At 36.7% G+C, this 19,531-nt stretch overlaps 1 pseudogene; it reads left to right on the forward strand.

Annotated features, from left to right (window-relative positions):
• The window catches only part of LOC128031718 (aarF domain-containing protein kinase 1-like), a 96,761-nt pseudogene that overhangs the window by 45,897 nt on the left and 31,333 nt on the right, over positions 1-19,531 (forward strand).

The raw sequence follows: 19,531 nt of genomic DNA on the forward strand, positions 1-19,531 counted from the left end.
AATTTAAAAAATGAACAGCGACCCCATCAGTGTTCCACCTCCACACCAAATCAAATTAGCCAGATGCCCCAAGGCTAGAGATCTGAGTTAATTTGCTTTTTAAACCTCCCAGATGAAACATTTGGCTCTTAAACGCTCCTTGTAAAAATGTCAGCATTCGTCACAGCAGGCCCTCAGGCTGCAGAAACGCACAGCCCTCACAATTGTTTTTTTGAAAACGGCATCTGATTCTTCTGCACATATGGACCTTCCAAAATCTTGACATCCTTGTTCTTTAGGATGTGCTTGAGTGTTATAATTGCTTGGATCATGGAATTACCCCGGTCTGAAACCTTTTCAAGTCATCATGCTTACTCCAAGTTGTTCTTTGCAGGAAGCTAGAGATGTAATGGCTGCAAGTATTCTGGACTGTCAGTGCTGCAGCAGTAGGGTAATGTATGTCATGGCATATGCGGCTGGTGATTGGAAGCCTTTGGGATCGTCGCTTTTCCCAATGCGTGTGCATGAGTGAGCTCCCCGAGGGCCTGCTGTGTCGTTTCCGAGACGGTGTGTGAATGAGAGGCCTGTCAGAGTTTCAGCCCACAGTCGAGAGATTCACAAGCTTGCAAACTGCCAGAAAAATTAGGAACATCTTCCTCCGGGAGTTTCCACAGTCTATAGAGAGTTTGGCAAATTAGCTGTTGCAATCACTCATAATATGTTATGTTTTATTCACAGCGCCTCATGTAGAAATTGAAACGAGTACCTCAGAGAACAATGTGTGAAATGATAAAGAAGTCTTTTGTGGAGTCACTCTGACGAGACCTTGATTTCAAGATGGTCTTTTATGATGAGCAATTATTGTGCAATTATTACAATGGGATTCGTGAGAGCCAGGCACAATGGCGGTTAACGCTAGACCAGGTGTAATCAATTCTCTCCTGTCTCTATGCTTTTCTCTTTTCAATTTTTGCTCTAGAGGCTTCAACTGCATGCAGTTCAGTGGCCCCTCTTAAGGAAGCCTCTTAGAAGAAGCACTTGAAGATGCTCTTCACCCGTCCCTGTAACCTGAGAGAGAGCGAGAGCGAGATAAAGGAAGTAAGGGCTGTGATGGTGACAGTGCAAGAAGATCCTGTTGATGCATTGCCCAGGAGATTGTATGTTGTGGCCTTCAAAGCACTCGATTGAGATTACATTCAGTATTTCATGGTCTCAATTGGTGGTCAATATATTAACAGCTCATTAGTAATTGTAGTTAATAGTGGGTGTTCGTTTATAAAGTGTACTGTAGTTCTAGCATACTGTATGCTTGTATAGCAATGAAAAGTTCATTTGTATAGTGACAATACCTCAAAATTAAGCATTTTGCATATAACAACTGTGTACTGTGTACAAATGTTTGCAAGCCAATAGAATGTAGAATAGTAATTTGCTTAATTTACTGTTAAACATATCTATGTGATTATTTGCCTTTTACATTTTTTTTTCTATATGTCCATTTCAAATATATTGTTCTTTTAAATTTAAAATCTATTAAAATACAAAAGAGAAACGAAGAAAAATAGGATTACAAATTTGACACTTTTTGCTGTATATTTAAGCATTTTTGGTGAGCATATAGAGACTTCCAAAAACATAAATCTAACAAATGTACCAGCCTCAGACTTTTGAACAGTAGTTCATGTGTAAACATTACATATGAATACATATCGGTTTATGTCTGGTTATGATGTTGTTGGTTTTAAAAATACCAAATATTGGCCTATTAAACAATTTATCCCAATGCCTGTTCATTTTAAAATGGCAAATTGTATCTAAAAAATCTGCCAGTTTATATAATAATCCAACAAATATATTGGTTTACCACAAGTAATTTACCTAGACCTAGGAAATATCATTAGTTAAAGTATCATAAACTTACAATGAAGAAAATTTCAACTGCATTTGTCAATGTAGGTTAATGTTAATTTCTAAATGTTCTTTCCCTTGTTCACCATTTTATTCATTCATTTATACATTAATGCAATTGAAAATGTTATTAATAGATTTAGATGTATGGAAAAAAAATTATTAACCTAGATATTAAAATTCTGTATTCTGTAAACATTGTTCATTGTTAGTTTCATGTGTTTAAAACTTTTAAACACATGAAGCTAATTTTAAGAAATTGATAGAAATTTTTTTTTTTTTTTTGCAATTTATAACAACCACTTATAAGCTGCACAATTATATGCAACCCATTCCCATGTGTCCATTGCTTCTGGGCTCTTACTCTTACTTGGACCTAATGGAAGTGATTTATAAAGTTTTGTAGGTGGACTGCCAAGCGACTGTCTGTCTGACGTGCTGCCAAGTGTGTTGAGCACATGTGTTTGTGAGAAACACTGTGAGGCTCACTCCTGTAAAATGCTCTGGTATTGTCCGTGACCCCCACAGTTTCTCTGGCTTGAAGAGTTGGGATGCTGACCCTGAAGATCTCAGGAAAAAGGCTGAATCTTAAGGTTTGCCTGCCTGGGAACATTTCCAGCTGCCCTGTCTCCAAATTAGCTCAGCATGGGAGGCAGCTCCTTTATATTTTTTGCTTCATCTATTTGAGAATTTAAATGGTTTGTTACTCTTTATTTGTGGATTATAGCGGTGGGAAGGGGGGAGAAGAGAAGGGGGACAAACGCAAGATGTTGCCTTGTGCTGCTTTAGAGTACATCTCCCTCAGAGAGCACAATTCAGTCCTGGGTCGAGCTGACTTTCATCTGGAGTGCATCTTGATCACATCTGTTAGTTTAAAGATAAAGTTAATAGGTTAGTTCTGGACTGGTTAACACTTTAATGCAATTTACTTTTATTTTATCTTTTATCTGAAAAAAGAGAAATTAATTCATTACTCCAGTCTTCAGTGTCGCATAAACCTTTAGAAATCATTCTGAAATGCCGATTTTGTGCTCAAGAAACATTTGCTATACATTTTTGTGGAAACCATAATACATTATATTCAAAATTCTCTCATAAACGAGCAGCATTTATTTAAGAAACATTACATTTTACTTTTTAAATATCTTTACAGTCAGTTGATCAATTGAATGCGTCCCATCGTTTTCATTTCAAAGTAATCTCAAAGGTCAGAAAAATAATTTAGTTTTCATTTAAGGAATGTTCAACTGTTGGCATTTTGTATTGGTGAACATGATTTTGTATTTGTGTAATTAAGAAAAGATCGCCATTCTCACTAGGATGAATAATTACGGTCCGCAAAGAAAGGATTTCTCTAAAAGAATAATGTGAAAACTCATTTATAAAAATATTAATTGGTTTTCCTGCTAAAGAAAACTATTATATTTATCAGCAGTAAATACTGTGAGACACACATTTATGTTTTTTTTTTCTCGCAGGAAAGCAAGCCTTCTCTTTATTTGATTCAGTGCAGTCTGCCAGTGTGTGTCTGAACGTGGATTTGTTGAGTTATCTTTGAGATATCGAAGGTATTTAGTTTTGTAACACGCACACGCTTTTGAAAACCCCTTATATTTATTAGGAAAGTATTCATGCAGAAATCTGCTTAATTCCAAATGTTTCACAAACTCACATTTATATACGATTTATCTTTTTGGTTATGCTATTAGTTTCAGTGGGGAAGGTGGGTAGTTTATCAAAATCTAAAGCTAAAATTTAATTTAAAGCAAATACACAAGCTTACACAGACTAAAACCACTTAGCAACTGTATAACAACCTAAATTACTAGTAATATAATATAATCAATATAATAATGATTTATACATTATTTTTATTATATGATTTTATTATTGTATTATAGTATATAGTTATTTTATTTTATATTTGATTTTAAATTCATTTTGTTTGTATCATTGAATCATTATTTTCCTGTTTATCCCTTAAAAACTGCTGTGAACAAAATGTATTGTAAAAACATTATGTAAATACTGTAAATTTGACCTTTATTTTATTTTATATTTTATTTAATTATTTTATTCAGCTCTTCACATCTAAATTTGTTAACAGGTGAATGAATGTCACAACCTCATTGGTCAGTCAATAGGCAGGTTTTAGTTGTTTTGAGGGTCGCTCACACCGCTATCTCTCTCCTCTATTTGTGAATCCCCTCTGCGGCAGTCTCAGCTGACTGTGATTACAGTGAGGCACAATAATGGCTCTGGCTGCTCAGCGGGAGGTCAGAGGTCACACTGTGCTATCAGGCCATCGCAGGCACTGGCTGATCTGTGCTCCCAGTCATCTGTGGCTTTAGATAAGCTTGCACGAAAAAAAGAGACAAAACTCTGATTATCTGATCATTTCAGAAAGGACAAACTGGGTCAAATACGTGAACGCTCCGGCAAAAACAAGGCAAAATGGTACGAAAATACAAATGCCAGACCTTTGCTTTCGTGCTGTGCAGGACATATTGCAACGCAACTCCAGAGGGAATTAGTGCACTATTGAGGTTTGATACAGCGACTTCTGTAGTGAATGCTGTTGTAGTACTGTGGGCTGAGCATATTGCATATGACAAGAGACAGGCTAGTCTAATGACTACAGCTCTCTAGGGATTCCTTCTTGACCTCTGCTGTAGCTAATTGCTTCCATTATTCTTGTCCCACTGTGTAAAGAATGGAGATGGGAGTGGGAGGAGCCTAGCATAGCTTCCTCCCCTATAGGCTTTGAATGACAGATGCAAAAGAAGTGACTCAGCTGGGGGTCGGTGTGTGATGCAAAATCTTGCTTGACTCATCATAGAATGATGGTTAAACTGTCATTTTATAAAGCAAAACACTATATACAGTGTATAATCTCAATATTACTTGAATATAGAGGTAAAAATCAGCCATTTTTGTGTCAAAATGTACATGCACATTAAAAAAAATTATCTGCATGGCTATGGTGTAATGAGAGCTTTCCTAGAGATATGGTTGCATAACTCATACAGAGTGGCAAGTGCTAGACATATGTTGTAGAGGCACCTCGGGAGTGCAGGAAGGTCCCTCTGAGCAACTAGTCATGGTCAAGTTCACATTAGCCTAATCAGAGAGGTTATCTGTGTACAAAAGGTTTGGATGGGCAACACTATTATGTTGCTATAAAACTTTTTTGATGGGGGTGATTTGTTTTGCTATACATAAAGGCCAAATATCTGGCATAGCATCCTTAGACTGAACAGTGACTGCTTATGCTTGTTGGAAAGTTTTATAAATGGGCTACTAATTAAGTATTTATTTGAATAACGGAATAAGGTTTATATAAGGGGAGCTCTCAGTTTCAGATACTGACCACCTCAGTCTGGTCACTTTGCTTTGTTTACCGAGGTTTGCCTGTGAAATAATTGGTGCTTGTTACTGTTGGACAGACAGGATCCTCTGATCACAAAGTCTACACACATTTCCACACATTTTTTTTTCTTTCTATGTTGTCTGTACAATTTTGGACTGACCTGCTGTGCGACTGTTTGAATGAGCCAGTCTATTATTGTGGTAGAAGCTATTTCAGATAAACCAGCAAGTATATATAAACGGTACCAACAAAACAAACCATCTTTATATATTTTACATGATGGTCTGTCCTGGACTTCATCCCAGTAGTAGAAATGATAACTTAATAGAACGTGTTTTGGGTTGGGAAGTGTTGACAAACTTTAGCAATGCCTAGTCTGAAATTTTGAAAATCTTGAAAAAGCTTGAAGGCTTTATTCCGGTAAAATCTGAAAAAGTCAGATTGACCAATTAAAACTCAAGACAGACCATATACCATATCAGACATATTAGGCTATCTCAGACCCTATCATTAGACTTCATACTGGTGTAGCTAGGTGTTGCTGTTCTGTTTTTAGCATATTTATGTGTTGCAAGCATGTTTTAATATGTTTCTCGCAATATTTGGTTTAGCTTGAATACACTTTAGGAATTCATAAAATGAGAAAAGTGTCAATTTGGGCCTGTTCAGAGGTCTGCTACAGGAAATTTGTACGTTTAAATCGTTTGCATGCAAAAATGAAATAGTTTAGTTGGGGGTTGTGAATCTGAAAGCTATTCCAATTTTGGAAATCAGATCAGAGATGCGTAAGGGCAGGAATCAAATTACTTGTTATCAAATTAAATTTTTTATTTCTGTGTGCACATTTATTGTGATTACAAAAGATTCAACTGCAAGAAGACGAAAGGAGGGGCATGGCGTGGTGGAGTTGGGGCTTAGTTGGCCAAAACGATCAAATATCACAATATTTTTAAAGGCAATTATATGTATAGCCCAGCCCTACTCAGAATGATAATTATAAGCTTAAAATTGAGATATAATTATAATTAGATAATTAACTTCATGATTACCTTAAATGTAAGGAGAGAAGAAGCCAATGAGAGGAACTGGGGTATTTCTGTATATCATTTATTTATAGAGTTGTTGTCTCTGCCAGGAACTGGCAAATCTTAATCATGACACAAAGAAGCTCTATTTTTATCTGGTTGTGTCACTAAAAAAGTTTCACATTCAGAGAGGCAAAACTTTGTTTGTGATATTCCCAACTACCTCATGCTTTGTTCTTTTACATGTTACTCACAGCTTGTCATCCTGGGTGCCTTCTAGACGTCAACAGTCTTGATCAGGGCCATTTGCATGGGACATTTCTGGGTGAATGCATAAGGTGAGAAGTGTCTGTTTCTCAGAGGTCCTACACCTGAGACAGCAGACCCTGGCATCATGCCTCTGGTCCACCCCATGCTGCTCAGCTGACATACTGTAGATGGCAGAAGTCCAACCTGGATGATGATAAAATCTGCTAACTTAGTCATCAGATGAGTCGGAGCTGTTCACTCTATTTTCTCAATTCTGCTTTTGAAATTTGGCTGCTTCCAAATTGGAGCTGACGATTTTTGGACTCATTATCAGCAAAGGGGAATTTTGATGCAGATTAACTTGGCTTTTATACAGCTCAAATGTTTTCAGATTTTAGATGGGCTTCATAAGCTGTTCATTTTTGTACCTTTTTTTCTAAGTGTGTATAGTGTATAGTTTACATTCCTTCAATGTAAACGGTCTGCAAAGTTAATCAAATAAAGAAAGCATGATAAACAAAGACATAGTCTCTCAAAAGAAAGAGTCGACTCTCAACTACTTTAAAGGGTCTGTTCACCCAATAATCAAAATTATGTAATTAATAACTCACCCTCATGTCGTTCCAAACCAGTGAAACTCCGTTTATCTTCGGAACACTGTTTAAGATACTTTAGATTTAGTCAGAGAGCTCTCAGTCCCTCCATTAAAACAAACCAATATCCCGGAGTAATTAATTTACTCAAACAGTACACTGGCTGAACTGCTGTGAAGAGAGAACTGAAGATGAACACCGAGCCGAGCCAGATAATGAGTGAAACATTGACTCGTTCATGAGTCAAGAACCGGTTGCATCAGTTTTCGGATCACCAGTACTTCTTTCGGACAGTTCGATTCAATAAAAGGAAACAGTTCACCGGTTATTTTGTGCTCAACGTAATGGTGTCATTGTCGATGATTGTCCTTGATTCAAGCTTTCGGTTTACCTGGGCTCATTACATTAGCACAGAATTATTTCATCAGAATCAATCACCAAAAGAATCAGCTCGGTTCAAACGCTCTGTGTGTAAGTCTGCTTCATACTGAATCACACATACACAGTATCATCAGTCATCACCTGGCTCAGCTCGGTGTTCATCTTCAGTTCTATCTTCACAGCAGTTCAGTCAGTGTACTGTTTGAGTAAATTAATTACTTCGGGATATTGGTTTGTTTGAACTCAGAGGGAGTGTCAGCCACATTAAAAAAGTTAACAGCTTAAGTCATTTGTGGATTAATGTGTATTGGAGATGCGAACCGTTTAAAATGATTCAGTTCGATTTGGTGAACTGGTTCAAAAAGATCCGGTTACATCGAATGATTCGTTCGCAAACCGGATATCACAAACTGCTTTGTTTTGAACTCTCTCTCACAACAGACACGGAACAGAAGACAATGCTGAATAAAGTCGTAGTTTTTGCTATTTTTGGACCAAAATTATTTTCGATGCTTCAAAAAATTCTAACTGACCCTCTGATGTCACATGGACTACTTTGATGATGTTTTTCTTACATTTCTGGACATGGACAGTATACCGTACACACAGCTTCAATAGAGGGACTGAGAGCTCTCAGACTAAATCTAAAATATCTTAAACTGTGTTCCGAAGATAAACGGAGGTCTTACTGATTTGGAACGACATGAGGGTGAGTTATTAATTACATAATTTTGATTATTGGGTGAACTAACCCTTTAAGAAGTCGTCATATTTTCGAATCTTCGACTCAAGCTCGACTTGACAAGGTAATATCGATTCTATTTTTGTAACCTTCTTTGTTTACAAGTAACCCCCCAGAGCATTTCATTTCTGGCTCTGTGTATACAGAAAGACCAATCAGAACAGACTTGGCCAGCTGACCAATCAGAGCACAGTAAACTTATGGAAGGGAGGCATTTACAGACCTTAAACTCAGAACTGCTTTGAACAAATAATTTCTAAATCATTTAAAAATTTAGTTTTCTGACCTTAAATGTTATGGGACTCCAACACAATATTAGATTACTTTAAAATATCATATGACCTGCTCTTTAACAAGACCTGACTAGTTGATTTTGTTTGCATATTGCTGAGCAAATTGAACTGATTCCCAAAATGCACTCTTTATGCAGACCCAAAATGTGTGCACATCACTAGGATTTAGACCATTAAGAGTACATCATTATATAATTAGAAGCTTTGAAAAGAACAACCGAATTTGAGATGACCTTCATCTGCTGCACTTTCGTTCGCTTTTGTAGAGGTTGCCAGGTGACGTTAATTGTGTGAAAGCTAGGATTTCATGGCACTCAATGATGTAAGGTCCAGGAGCAGTGAAACACATTTGGAAATATGTTGTTTTGGAGAAGAACAGCTTGATTTTCCTTTGGTGTATTTATTTATGGTTAACTCCTTTTGTAATGACACAAATGAGAAATTTGTCACTTCCTCTTGGCATCCCCTTCCACTGCCCCTGTTGTGTCTGTGTTGAATATTCATTGCAGTTGGCATCGCAGGAAAAAAAGTGACATACTGATCAGTCATGCTATTTTTCACCAACTGCATTTACAAGATGCCCTGCTTACACCCTGCTCAACATAATTTCCCCCACTGTTATAACTGAACTGGCAATTAAATGATTTGTTCCTTGTGGAATAACATATTTCTTTGTAGACCGTTTTTACATTGAGTATAAAACATTTTTGGGGAAGTGTTGGAAAGAGCCACAAAATGACTCAGACCTTGGTACAGGTTATTATTATATTATTTTGGATTATATATTTTTTTAATAACATTATATTTATAGTTATTTTGTATACAATCCTGAATATTGTGCTATATTACTTATATTAAAAAAGAATTATATTTCTTGTACATAATATTTATAATTTTAATATATTACAATAACATAATATATAAATATATATAATAAAAAAATATTTGTATATCTTTATTTAATTATTATTTTCTTTAAAAAAATTATCTATATATTTAGGATTCCTCTGGCTAAAGTTTACTTCTTTTTTTATAATAATAATAATAATAATAATAATAATAATAATAATAATAATAATAATAATAATAATAATAATAATAATAATAATAAATAAATAAATAAATAAATAAATAACTTTAATTTAATTTATTTCAGACTTCATGTGCAAACATGGCCAAAGCTCCAAGGACATTGTTGTGATGGAGGTAATTACAGACGGAGCAGATCTGCCGATGCCTGGTTTCTGATGCCTAATTCACACGCTTTATCATTGTCACACGCCTATGTATGGCTCGATCCATCTAGGGGCCTATTCACATCCCATTAGTGATTAAGAAATAGAATCCATCATTTAATCAAAAGTTTTATTCATTAATTTTATTGAAAATAGCCATTTGTCTATGAACCTACAATTTAATTTGTATCACATATAATTACTCTATTATGGCTAGGTCTTATTCAGAGTCTGGGCTTCAGTTTAATGTATTCTACAGTTGATACCCTTTACAGAGACCATAAGATGTTTAGAATGTTTTACTTTCCTTTTTTCTTTTTCTTTTTTTTTTTTACTTTTTCGCTTTCCGTTAGAGTCTGGATCACTCTTTTGTGATGCAATTTAATTGTACTTTTCTGGCCTGATCAAACTTTTTCATATAACATACATGCAATGGATAAAGTAAATAAATCAAACTAAATGTTTGTCTGTTTTCAGTTTCTCCTGCAGGTTGTCCTCTGGTTGTTTCCAGACTTTGCCTTTATGTGGCTGGTGGAAGAAGCCAATAATAACATGCCTCTAGAGCTGGACTCCTCATTGAGGGACAAAACGTTGAGAAAATAGCATACATGTTCAAGCAGTTCAAGTTTCTGAAGGTTTGTGACAGTCTTATTCAGTGTGGCATTTAGCAAAACCATAAAAAAAAAAAGTAAATATTTTTTCCCATTGACAGTCTTTGGGTATACAGCAGCAATTGGTCTTTTTAAAAGATCTTAGTGTCTTAAATGACCTCGGCTTTTAAAACTTGCTAGCCAGGTTCATGAATGGCTAAATTACTTTCTTGAAGTGACCACTGATTTTTACTTTGTCAACAGCCTTCAGGAATGAATTCAGTTGCTCACTTTCATTTGGAACGACTCTTAAGAGTAGTGTGCCCTTCAAGGTTGCATGAATGCAATGAAAACACCAGCACTACAAAACAAAAAGCTCTAACTTTTTTTTTACATTTCGACATTTTATTCTTAGAATTTTATCAACTTTCAAGTGAAGCAAGTCACATTACAAGTCCTGTTAAAACACCATAGCTTCAACTTATACTTTTCCACACTGTTTCGGCAAGACGCCAGTACCCTCATATTTCTCCCCAGCAAAAAGACTTTGCAAGGTAAATAATCCGTCATAACAACTGCCAAATGCTTCCAGGCAAGTCCCTCTTTCATTTTTAATGAATAACAAAGAGTCCTGGCTGGCCCAGCAGGGTAATGAGAATTGCCTGGGTTTACACCCTCAGATTTGTGCCTCTAATGCACACTATTAGCTCTGTCAAAATGTTTGACAGCGGTGCACAAGCTGCCATGTCAGGAATAAATCCCAGGCTCTCTGCATCAGCCTCTCACCCTGTAAAACAAGCGTGATTATACAGTGGCGGCAGTGCAGTGGAATCGCAGGCAGTTCAGAGCGTTTGGCTGTTGCACAAATTTGAAAAATGGCTGGGTTATATGGTGGTAAGGGAGTTTTTTTTTATAGTTGACGTTTGTTCGATAAAGAGGGTGGAAGAGGAACTAGGTTGGAAGTGTGTCACCGGAGGTGGTGGCAAAAGCCAGGCCTTAAAAAACAAAAAATAAACAAACAGTGAATCTTCCTCGTTAGGTAGAGCACATCTGGCATTATCCGTCACTACAAATTTTATAGCTGGAACCCATTTTCTCGATGTCATTGTCTGGAAATACAGATAGGCCACGTATACATTACAGCTAAACCCATTTGTAAGTTCGCCTTTTCCTACTTAATCGCTTTTTGTACACACACGATTCACTAAAATACAAGAGTGACAGCCACATTTGACAACCACATGAACTCCCGAAAAATACAGGTAGTGATAACTGCATTTACAGAGACTCTGTGCAGTGTGTATGGAACCGAACTGAAAAACAAGTTGCTAAAGATGATGTCACGAGAAGCACGCACATGTGTGTATACTGTCAGGCGTCAAGTGTTTGCCTCGGATTTGACCAGATAGAGGAGAGAGGTGGATTGTGGACCGAATGGTCAACAAAAAATACTGTAGGCTGTTCAGTAACAACAGTTTAAAGAACAAAACTAGATTGCGACGCCTGGAACCACCTAACAATGCTTAAAAAATACACTTCTCCCTAGCAACCACAAAGCAACACTCTACAAAACATTTAGAACTCCTTAGCAAACTTATAGCAATGCTTAAAAAAAAAACACTCGGAGCACGCTAGGGACTGCACAGCATAAAACCACTCAACTATCTAGTAACCACATAACAATGCTTAAAAAATACTTAGCTCCCTCGCAACCACGGTGCAATACTCCAAAAAACATTTAGAACTCTCTAGCAACGGTATATCAACCATACCAATACTATCTAAATAAATACAATACGTTAAAAATGGTTTAACCACTTCAAAATTTTATTCCTAACTGTTTCACAGAAGTGCAAAAATGTTAAATGTCAAAAATAAGACTTGGGAATGGGATTGTGCTTTAGAGACCTTTTTTTTATCATTATTTATTTAAAATACACATTTAATTTGCCTAGAAGTACTGAAATAAGATGTGGCACAACTTACCCCACTCTCTCATCCTGTAAAAACTGACATTTGCTGTGTTTTGTTTTCTCCCAGATCCTGGAGATTCACTGGGATCTTTCCACCAAGCGTATTCTAACCATGGACTATGCAGAAGGCGGTCAGGTCAACGACCGAGAGTACATGAGGAGAAATGGCATCAATGTCAATGAGGTAAGAGAGTTACCTCTGCGGAACTCTAAAACAGAGCACCAGTTCGTCAGAAACCCTCAGAACAGCAGCCCAGCAAACAGCACTTGTCTCAGCTCCACCACTCAAGATCACTTAATCAGTAATTTCACAATGCCGAAGTTAATTTGAGTATGGAAAAGTGTTTGGGAATGTTAATGAAGCAGTCACGTTCCCTGCGACGTTTGATGCCATGGGTTCTGGAAGCTTTGAAGACTTTTCTCTTTGCTCCGTACTGAGAGGCTTTGACATCACTGCTTGGTTTGATGAATTATGCCTCTCAAATTTCATTTCATTTTTCTAGCCCTTAGCAGATGAGCACTAAATTAAATCAGGCTCTTTTTCATATTTTTATCACAGACTGTTTTTCCGTCGTAGCTGCAATTTATTCTACTCCGCCGCTTTTGTCAGCACAAGGACTCACTGTGAGATCGAGCACCTTTTTAATTTTGCACTTTCGTTGAGGTGACTCTGGTCTCAGGGTGAATGCGGTTGCACACAATGGCTTTGGTTAGAATGGAAGCCCTACTGAGTGAGCTAATCTGCTGTCATGTGGGGCCAGGGGACAAATAAACTGAGGAAGATGACTTTTGTGAGGCCTGGGGGATAACGGAGAAACGGATGCTAATGGACTATTGATCGATGGCCTAGTGTCTGTTCACACTGGGATATTTTACATCAAGATTGCCATTGCATTATCATTTTCTTGTTATTTGATGATGGTGAATAGGGTAAACTGGAGTCGGGTAAATAATTTTTTCAGTTAGTTGGGAATAGTTAAAAAAAATTTATAAATGGATAAAAAAAGATAGATTAGTGAACTTCACTCCTCCTAACATGCAAATCACACATTTTGCTATGCTCTCATCATTGCAATGCTCACGGGTGGGGGTTATGACCAAAATCTTATAAAACATTTTATATATAAGCAAAAATTGTATGTCGCAGTATTTTGTACAGTTTACAAATTTGAAATAACGTGTAGTAATGCCTGTTTTTGGATGATATGGAGCATATTAAATATATTTAATCCATTGTTTCATTTTATTAGGTCCAAAAATAGTCTTAAATGGGTTGCACAGGTCTTTGTTGACATTTGTTGATGGAAACACCTCGAGATTTTTAAATTTAGGTGTTTTCAAAGTTAAAAAGTCTGTTCAAATTCTATTTAAACTTTGTAATAAAATGTCCTAAGTTTATTTCCATGAAATATGACAATGCCTATATACTTGTATATTCCAATAAACTTATATATAATTTTTTTTTCATTAAAAAAATAAAAATAAAATCTATTTTTGTCCATATAATGAAAGTCAGTGGGGTCCAGTGTTGTTTGAATCTCAACATTCTTCAAAATGTACACACAATATATATACCATCTTGCCGCCCAGCTCTAGTCTCCTCAACACTTACTATAAACATGGATACTGTTCATGGATGCCATCCTGTTCACCCAAATATAATATTTTAGTTATTTTACAAGCAGCTTCCTTCATCATATTCCCAGATTTCATGGATGTCTCACCCATGGAAGAGAGGGAAATATGGAAAGCAGACAGCGAGATGGTTAGAAACTCAGAGCAAGGAAAAGACTGCGGCCGCTGAAAGCCGTGCAAATGTGCTGGCTTTTGTTAAATGACTAAATGGGATCATTTTAGCACCTGCTTTGTTTGTGTCACTCTGTCATTATATTTCCTCCAACTGGTTTTGTCTGTCTGATTTAATATGCACATTTGCCGCCAGTTTGTTTAGCAAAGCTCGCTGAGGCTTTAAACGGCAACCTTTCCTTATCGTTGTACACCCAGGCATCAGTGAGCCTGACAGACGGGTAAACACGGTCTGAAACCGGTCTTGTAAGCCACTGAGCTGTGCTTAAAGGGCACTGCACACCTTTGAAAGATGGAGGAGGGAACGGTTGGTGGGTGGATGGCACATCAAGCGTTTACCACACCCCCCTCTCACTCACACTCGCACGTACACACAAGTGCAGATAACATTTATTTTCCTTTACACGGTGTCACGCATAACCACTGCTTTTTTTTTTTCTGCCTAGCCATTTTTCTTTTTCTTTGGAGATAGCGGACTGGGTTATGGGCGGGACTGATTAACTGATGTTCCCGGTACAGTGTGGCAAATGAGGATGCATATTAAAAGAAAATGGCGTACAAATTTTATGCAGAGCTTGAAAATGCAATCAAAGGGCTCAGTTCATCAGACTCATTTGGAGTGCAGCAATTTAGCGAATGCTTCCGCTTATATTTTCCCTGTCTTGTTTTAGTGTGGTGCCGTGGGTGTGTGTGCGCGACTACATCTGAGCGCTTTTAAGAGGATTTTAGAGGCTCGAGGGAATAAAAGTGATCATGGTATTAGCAAGCGTGCCACGTGGCCGCTCAATGGGGCTTTGCTTAAGAGACGCTCTCCATTGGAACAAGTTGAAAAGGCAGTACAGCCCGCTTGCTTAAAAAGACACTTAAAAAAAGAAAACATTTTGAAATTGCAGAGCTACGGGGGGTTAGCAGAGCTGGTGGGAAACAGAGCTGGAGGCTGCAAGAGGAAATGAGTCTGCTCTCTGGAAGGGCATCCGAGCAGCGGGACCTGAAGACTGTGAAGAGCATGTTTTTGGTGGCTTAAACCGCACCCACAGTCAAGGTTTTGCGTGAAAAGCTTTACTTTATATTCATAAACGAAGCAGAAATGCTTTTGAAATGTATTCGAAAATATCTATGTAAATACAGTAGCCCCCAAAAAACACACGTAAGCCATTGTTGTATGAATATCTTTTTTTTTATATATGCCAAAATATCTATGAATTGGCATTTATTTGAAATAAATATTATATGAGTAAATTTGTTTATTATAAATTATTATATTTTAGTGAAATGTTAGTGGAGCCATTTTATAGAATACTGTTATTACATATGTGTGTTTGCATATATATATATATATATATATATATATATATATATATATATATGTATGCACACATAAATCTTGTTATTCAGTGTCAGCAATAAATGGCGGCGGCTATATTTCCATTATCTTATGTCAGGTTGCAGGAGTCCATTCAAATAATAAACTGGACACATGCTAATTGTATAAGCAGTATTAAATTTCATTTTGTTGGTTGGAAATCCTGGCAAATAGGGAAAAACCCTTTGGGAAATTAGCTGTGTGAAATTCCAATCATTGTTAGATTTCATACTGTCATTGGATTTTGAGGCTCCCAAAGCACATGTTGTCAAATGTTAGAATGAGAAATTGTGCTACTGAGCAGCAGGGTTGCGTGTGCATATAAAGGACATCAGATGTACATTTGTGTGCTGGTAAACAATGTAGAAGGCTGGTTAGATGGGATGGAAAGAGGATAAAGTCATAATATTAGTATGTGTTGACTAATAAAGGCTTAGTTTGACTCCGGATTTAATGTATTGTCATCAGAACAGATTTGGAGGGAAACCCATTTAAAATTGGATGAAAATTCTAGAAAAAAAAAATGTATGACTTTTAATTTATTGCATCCATGAAGATAAATTAGTGCTTAAGGTTCTTTAACTTAACATAAAGAGCTCCAGATCAGTCAGCTCTCCTCCCTAGAAACCCTCAGTCTGTCAATCATGGTGTAAATGCCCCATCACCCTGTTCCTTCCTCCTGTGCTCTGTTTCTCTCTTGCATAGAGGTCACAGGTTCATAATATCCAACAGAAGCTTCCGAAATGTTTACACTCTTTTCATGTGACAGCATCAGACCTTGACTACCTGACACTCTAAGTCTTTTTTTTTCTCTCAGAGGTTGAGAGTACATTATAGAATCACTGCATGCAAAATATTCCTCCCAGATGCGACCAGGATAAGTGGTAATGATTAAAGTCAACGCTATATTAGCCAGCGTCACGGACATTCCTGCTCTCCGTAACCTCGACCGTTCCCTCTGCAGTATTCATTAGCCGCTGGTCAGCCTTTACAATGCTCACAAAAGTAAATAAAGCAAACAGTGTAGCCAAGCGCTTTATCTGGGCCGAATACTGGCTCTGGCATTAGCCAATGATGATGAGAGTTATTAGACAGCTGATGAGATAGATATAGAACATAATAAATGATGGAGTCTACCTCTGAAAATGGATAGAATTATTAACTGGCTCTGGCATCTGCGAGCTTCTGTGTGGGAGCTGGCGTGTAAGTAATCAAAAGATTGATGATGGCTGGAATGGACTTTTCTCTCTGTGTTCCGCCAACGTGCACGGAATCTCGGATTGTTTTATTATTTTCTTTACTATCCAGATGCACCAAAGTGTAAAGACTCCGTACATTAGCTTGAGCTAAGGTCCTTATTGAATGTATTTGAATTGTATCAGTAATGACTGCTTTATTTGTGATGAGATTAGTAATGGTGAATTATCCCTGTGCTTAAACCTACTGCACTACCTAGAAAGCAGAAGCATGTTGGTGCAATAGCTGTTTTATATGATGGACAGAAACATAATGCTTGTTTTAACCAATTTGTAAAGCAGCATCGTGGTTGATGCAATCCCAGAATGCATTGCAACATGCTCAGTAATTTCCATTCAACAGTGGAAAGTACTAATAATAAAAAGCTTGAAATATTTTACTTAATATTTGTATGTTGCTATAGTTCCCTGCTGCTGTCGGCTTCTATAGGATTTCGAACAAGACTATTATCATATTATGCTTGATAATATAATATAATATATAATGTGAATGAATGTAAGGAAGAAAACATATGATCAGGCTAATCGTAAGGAATTATTATCATTTTTTTTATTTATAATGTGCATTAAACATGGTTTTGGCTGTGTTTGTAAAATAAACCCCCAATAGCATGTAGCTAAGAGGATGTAAACTAGTAACCAGTGTGTTTGTAGTGCGTCTGTGTGTGGTAAGTCAAATCCCATCTGGCCGATCCTTCTGGGTCAGACAGTGCGAGGAATTATCTCTATTAGCAGTGATTCCTACATCACAGAGAATTGAGCGCTCTTTAAATAGCCACATGAGCCTTTGGGCTGCTGTGAGAGTCCTCCTCTACTCCTCTACGAGGTCTCTGGAGGGCCCTGGATCTGTTACAGCATCCATGCTGATCTGAGAGAGACTGAGTGTGGAGGGTGAATCAACCCTGATGCTATTTTTGCCTTAAGATTTTAATAGTGTTTTATCCTTTTATTTTTTATTACCTAATTTCTCTCTGGCTCTTTTCCTTCTCTCAGAATGTCAGAATTGCATAATAATTATATATAATATATTATTTATTTATTTATTTATTTATTTATTTATTTTTTATTTTTTATTTTTTTTGCATTAGATTTTAAAAGAAATTGATGAATTATCACAGGAAACGATGAGAAGATGGATAAATGAATCTTGTATTACCTTCATGTTTTGGCTCCGAGCTATTTTCTGTAATTATAAGTGAATTATAAATAAACATTATGTACAACAAATGTATGTACACTCGCATTCAAAAGAATCGGTCAGCCATATTTTGTATGCTTTTAAATGTCTCTTATGCTCATCAAGACTGCCTTTATTTGATTAAAAACACGGTAAAATCAGTAAAATGTTATTACAATTTAAGATAAATATTTTAATAATTTATTCCTGTGAAGGTAAAGCTGAATTTCCAGCAGCCATTATTGCAGTCTTCAGTGTCACATGATCCTTTAGAATATGCAGCTCAAGAAAGATTTCTGATTATTCTATGTTGAAAACAGTTGTGCTGCTTAATAATTTTGTGGAAACTATGATACTTATTTTACTTATTTTTGCTGATTAAAAAGTTGGTTTTTACTTGTATTAAAAAATGGTGGTGATAATCTAACAGTAAAAAGTTGGCAAAAACAAACTTGACTCAGAGGTGTGTTTCATATAAACTACACACAAGTGCACTTTTCTCCATGATCTGACTGAGCTTGGCAGATGATTTGTTGATATTATTTATGTGATTATTATGAAGTATGTAATGAGGAGGTGAAGACACGCAGCTGTCACAGAGAGCAGAGCCAGCGCTGGAGTAAAGCCACCTGTCAAGTGTTGATCCTTCATTGCCAGCGCCTATTAAAAGCCTCAAACTCAATTATATTCCTCAGGAAGTTGAGTCCCCTTTGAGAGATGCTGTTGTAAGACTTGCTAAAATGATTTGGTTTGTCTCAAAGAGTCATTAGCGCAGTAATAAGGTGTGAAAGTCTGTAATCCACATCTTCTGAATCAAACCAAATCTTTGACTGCTTGGAACCACTTGATGTTGGTTTTTGTCTCCTCAGAAGTGTTTTAGGTGTTTAACTGTTGGATCAGTTTGTACTGAATTCTTCAAAATCTCTTTTGTGTTCAGTGGAAAAAAGTAATTTGTAAAGAGTCATAAATCTGAGTAAATGATGAGAGGATTAGATATAAACAACAAATAAACAAAAATGATTTGGTGAATGATCCTATATATATATATATATATATATATATATGTATATATATCACACACACACACCCTGGAATTCAGTAGCTACCAGCAACTGTCTGATTACCAACATTCTTCAAAATATCATCTTTTGTTTTCAACAGAAGAAAGAAATTCATATAGGTTTGCAACAATATGAGGGTGAGTAAATGATGACAGAATTTTCATTTTTGGGTAAAGTATCCCTGTTTACCAGCAGCCTCACAAAAAAAGCCTGTGAAGTCGCGCTGCCATCTTTCAACGTGCTTGACATCGTCCAATCAAACATGATGATTGTGACACTGAAGTGTGACAGTGAAGAATGGCGCTCCAGTGGTCGTCTCCTGCTGCAACACACTCATACTCTCTCTTCATTGTCGCCCCTGTCCAGCCCACCAGATAACAAATAGAAAAGACGTAATTAATTACCATAATTGAAAGACGGCGTCCTTTTGAGATCAATTGTTTGTGGTGCTGGTGGCTCTTTCTCCCAGTGGTCACTGATTAATGAGATGCAGGACTGTAAATGGCTTCTCAGTAATGCTCTGTGTTGTT

The sequence above is a fragment of the Carassius gibelio genome, chromosome A17, assembly GCF_023724105.1.
Source record: "Carassius gibelio isolate Cgi1373 ecotype wild population from Czech Republic chromosome A17, carGib1.2-hapl.c, whole genome shotgun sequence".
NCBI classification, from domain to species: Eukaryota; Metazoa; Chordata; class Actinopteri; order Cypriniformes; family Cyprinidae; genus Carassius; species Carassius gibelio.